This window comes from Schistocerca serialis, unplaced genomic scaffold, assembly GCF_023864345.2.
Source record: "Schistocerca serialis cubense isolate TAMUIC-IGC-003099 unplaced genomic scaffold, iqSchSeri2.2 HiC_scaffold_1379, whole genome shotgun sequence".
NCBI classification, from domain to species: Eukaryota; Metazoa; Arthropoda; class Insecta; order Orthoptera; family Acrididae; genus Schistocerca; species Schistocerca serialis.
In genome coordinates, this window is record NW_026047601.1 from 37,501 (window position 1) to 42,500 (window position 5,000).

Sequence of the window (5,000 nt, forward strand, 5' to 3'; positions counted from 1 at the left end):
CTGGCAGTCATGGCCGGTCCTTGCGGCCGGCCGCGAAGCCCTGACGAGTAGGAGGGTCGCGGCGGTGGGCGCAGAAGGGTCTGGGCGTGAGCCTGCCTGGAGCCGCCGTCGGTGCAGATCTTGGTGGTAGTAGCAAATACTCCAGCGAGGCCCTGGAGGGCTGACGCGGAGAAGGGTTTCGTGTGAACAGCCGTTGCACACGAGTCAGTCGATCCTAAGCCCTAGGAGAAATCCGATGTTGATGGGGGCCGTCATAGCATGATGCACTTTGTGCTGGCCCCCGTTGGGCGAAAGGGAATCCGGTTCCTATTCCGGAACCCGGCAGCGGAACCGATACAAGTCGGGCCCCTCTTTTAGAGATGCTCGTCGGGGTAACCCAAAAGGACCCGGAGACGCCGTCGGGAGATCGGGGAAGAGTTTTCTTTTCTGCATGAGCGTTCGAGTTCCCTGGAATCCTCTAGCAGGGAGATAGGGTTTGGAACGCGAAGAGCACCGCAGTTGCGGCGGTGTCCCGATCTTCCCCTCGGACCTTGAAAATCCGGGAGAGGGCCACGTGGAGGTGTCGCGCCGGTTCGTACCCATATCCGCAGCAGGTCTCCAAGGTGAAGAGCCTCTAGTCGATAGAATAATGTAGGTAAGGGAAGTTGGCAAATTGGATCCGTAACTTCGGGATAAGGATTGGCTCTGAGGATCGGGGCGTGTCGGGCTTGGTCGGGAAGTGGGTCAGCGCTAACGTGCCGGGCCTGGGCGAGGTGAGTGCCGTAGGGGTGCCGGTAAGTGCGGGCGTTTAGCGCGGGCGTGGTCTGCTCTCGCCGTTGGTTGGCCTCGTGCTGGCCGGCGGTGCAGGATGCGCGCGCCTGCGCGGCGTTCGCGCCCCGGTGCTTCAACCTGCGTGCAGGATCCGAGCTCGGTCCCGTGCCTTGGCCTCCCACGGATCTTCCTTGCTGCGAGGCCGCGTCCGCCTTAGCGTGCTCCTCCGGGGGCGCGCGGGTGCGCGGATTCTCTTCGGCCGCCATTCAACGATCAACTCAGAACTGGCACGGACTGGGGGAATCCGACTGTCTAATTAAAACAAAGCATTGCGATGGCCCTAGCGGGTGTTGACGCAATGTGATTTCTGCCCAGTGCTCTGAATGTCAACGTGAAGAAATTCAAGCAAGCGCGGGTAAACGGCGGGAGTAACTATGACTCTCTTAAGGTGGCCAAGTGGCGGCGGTGTGGCTGCATCCGGACTTGGCTTCTCGAAGTGCGGTCTTGATGTAGTCGTGCTGCTGCTGCGAGGTGCCTTCCTTGGGTTATAGTTACAGGGAGAGTGATGCGCAATACATGGGCCTAGCCCTCTTAGCCTCTCCTCTCCTGCGGTCTTCTCCCCTTCTCGTGGGCCCGCTGATTTCGCAGAGTGGAAGACCGCACCAGGGGCTTGGGGGGGTTACCAGCCCCCCCTCGCACTATCCCTTTTTTAGTTGGGGGCAGTAAGCAGAGAATAAGTGGTGGCCCTTCCGCTGAAGGTGCCACCCCAACTCCCCCAGCACCTAGCCGGCCAACCGGCCGTGCCGAAAATCTTGTAACTTTTGCAGCTATGTATACCTGTAGTGAGTGCCACCGCAGCTTTACAACCAAGAACGGTCTCGGGGTCCATCGCCGCCGCCAACATCTTGCGGCCGCCAACGCGGAGATCGTCACGGAGAGGCATCGCGCGAGGTGGACGGAGGAAGAAGTCCTGTCGCTCGCCAAGGCGGAGGCCGAACTGTTCCTTGAGAGGGACGCCCGGTTCTTCTTCGTCAATCAAGAACTCATCAGGATGTTCCCCGACCGAACGCTCGAGGCAATCAAGTGCCGACGGCGGCAAGCTGCCCACAAGCAGCTTGTCCGCCAATTCATGGAGGCGCTTGAGATCGGTCGGGGGGAAGAGCCGGCGTCCCGCCGGGGAGCAGCGAGCCCGCTGCCTGACGCGGGCGAGGCCGCTGCGCCGCCCGTCGACGCAGCCGAGGACTTCGCGGCCGACACCACCGGGCCGCCGCCGGAGGGGCCGACTGACGCCGCCATCTGGGAGCATCTGGCGGGGCTACCCGCTTCCCCCCAGCGTTTCTCTGCCCTGGATCGTGTCATAGGTCTGGGGCGGGGCACGCCGCCCGATGTCATCCTGGGCATGCTCCCGGATGCCCTTGCGTCGGTCGGGTCCAGAGGGGAGAGATCGATCACCAGGACACAGCGGCCGCGCCAACCATCGAAGCGGCCGCCTGCCGCGCCGCCGACGCAGAAGCGCAAGCGGCGCCGCTGGGAGTACGCGAGAACGCAGGATGCCTTCCGACGGTCGCGTGCACGTTGCGTGCGCGGCCTCTTGGATGGCACCCTGCTCCAGCCGCCACCTGCCATCCCTGGTCTGCTGGACTTCTGGGCGGACCTCTTCACCAAGAAGCCCATCTCCACCGCGGGCTTCATTCGTGACCGCCTCCTCCCGCACTCAGAGCCTGTCGCTCTCGAGTGCATATGGGGGCCGGTCACACATGAGGAGGTCGCCGCCGCGTTGCCGCCCAGGGGATCAGCAGCCGGGCCGGACGGCCTTACCCCAGCGGAGTTGCGGCGCCTGCCGCACGAAGTCCTGGTGAAAGTGATGAATCTCTTCCTTCTGGCCCGCGCCCTTCCGGAACGCCTGCTTCGCGCGCGGACGTCCCTTCTCCCGAAAACGGCTGCACCAACATCCCCCGCTGACTTTCGCCCCATTACGGTCTGCTCGGTGTTGGCGCGGACCTTTCACAAGGTTCTCGCGTCACGCCTGATGCGCGCATGTGCTGTGGACGAACGTCAGCGGGCATTCATCCCTCGGGATGGGATGTTGGAAAATACCTTCATCTTGGACACTGCTCTCACCGACGCAGTTCGCTCCTGCCGCTCTGTCTTTGTGGCATCGATCGACGTATCTAAGGCATTCGATTCGGTAGATCATGCTGCCCTTCGCCCCGTGCTGAAGGCGCATGGCCTGCCGGATTGCTTTGTCGAGTATGTCGAGCGGTGCTACGAGGGCAGCACGACAGTGATAGCGGACGGCGCCGGCGTGGGCGTGTCTGTGCAGCCAGCACGGGGCGTTCGCCAGGGCGATCCCCTCTCCCCCCTCCTGTTCAACTTTGCGGTGGACTACGTTTTAGGCCAACTGCCCTCCCACATCGGAGCTCGGATCCTCGGTCGCAGAGTCAACGCTGCGGCCTTTGCAGATGACGTCTTGCTGTTTGCAGCGACCCCGAGGGGCTTGCAGTCCCTCATCGACGCAGCTACCGCAGCCCTCGCCCACCTGGGGCTGCAGATCAACGCCCGGAAGTGTTTCACCCTCGCCTTAGTCGCGTCAGGGCGCGAGAAGAAGGTGAAGGTGGACAGCAATGTCACCTTCACAGCAGGCAATACCACCATGCCTGCCCTGCGTGTGGGTGAAACCTTCCGGTACCTGGGGCTGCAATTTTCCACGGCGGGTCGCTGTGTCTTCAATCCACGTAGCCACCTGGTGGAGCAGCTTGACGTCATCTCCCGAGCTCCGCTGAAGCCGCAACAGCGCCTCCACGCTCTCACCAACGTACTTCTCCCTGGCCTGTACCACGGGCTGGCCCTCAGCCGCACCCGGGTGGGTGCATTGAAGTCGGCCGACGTTACCATCCGGGCCGCCGTCAGGAGATGGTTCCGCCTTCCGGCGGACACCCCCCTGGGATACTTCCACGCTCCTGTTGCCCAGGGGGGCCTCGGCATTCCATCTTGCCGATGGATGGGTCCGACCCTCCGTCGGTCCCGTCTCCTGGCGCTGAAGAAGATAGGGCCAGCCTGCGACGGTGCAGGCATGGATGAGGTACAGCGTGAGATCGAGGTGCTGGAGCGCCACCTAATGTGGGAGGGCCACCTCCTCAAATCGTCAACGCAGGTTGGGGAAATGTGGGCGGCGCGCCTACACATCGCCATTGACGGTGCGGCACTGTCATCTTCTGCCGCCGTCAGTGGCCAACATCAGTGGGTCGCCGACACCAGTCGCCTGCTATCTGGGCGTGAATACATCGACGCCCTCCGCGCCCGCATCAACGCCTTCCCTACGAAGGCACGGCGCAGTCGCGGGCGGGAGGCGGACACCAGATGCCGCGCGGGGTGCCAGGCCGTGGAGACCGCCAACCACGTACTTCAGGCTTGCTTTAGGACGCACGGGTCCCGGGTCAAGCGCCATGACGCTGTAGTGCGTTATGTCGCCCGTGGACTCGCGCAGAGGGGCTTCAATGTCTCTGTGGAGCCCCACCTCCGAACACCTGAGGGCATCCGCAAGCCTGACGTGGTGGCGGTCAAAGACGGCATCGCCCGCGTGGTCGACGCCCAGATAGTCGGAGACCACCTCCGGCTCGACTGGTGTCACTCCCAGAAGGCGGCCTACTACGACACGCCGTCCATCCGGCGTGCCATCTCCAACCTGCACCGTGACGTTGAGGAGGTGATTGTGTCCACCGCGACGTTGAACTGGAGGGGTGTATGGTCTCCAGCGTCGGCGAGGGATCTCGCCGCCTTAGGCTTCCGACCCCGAGAACTGGCGGTGCTGAGCACAAGAACACTACAGAGCTGCTGCAAAAGTTACAAGATTTTCGAGCGTATGACGGCTCCTAGCCCGAAGCAGCGTGTCGGCGTCGGCTAGGCTGCTGGTTATTTTTCTTCGCCTTGACTCCTGGGGCCTATCCACAGGAGGAATAAACCGTCTTTGTTCTTCCTTCTTTGTGTCTTCATTTTGTGTTTTTGCTGTTCTTCCGCACTGATATATATGTATATGTGTATGTTAGTTTTATACTTGTATTTTGTGGTACCGCCCTGTAAGTCCCCACCTCGGTGGCGGACATGGCGTCAAACACCTGCCACGTACTATATATGTATATATTTTGTGTTATTCAAATTATTTTGAATAAAGACGGCTGTTGATAGCCAAATGCCTCGTCATCTAATTAGCGACGCGCATGAATGGATTAACGAGATTCCCGCTGCTGTCT

General features: G+C 61.7%; 1 pseudogene; it reads left to right on the plus strand.

Moving 5' to 3' along the window:
- LOC126442566 (large subunit ribosomal RNA) overlaps nt 1–5,000 on the plus strand; it is a 10,569-nt pseudogene that overhangs the window by 1,686 nt on the left and 3,883 nt on the right.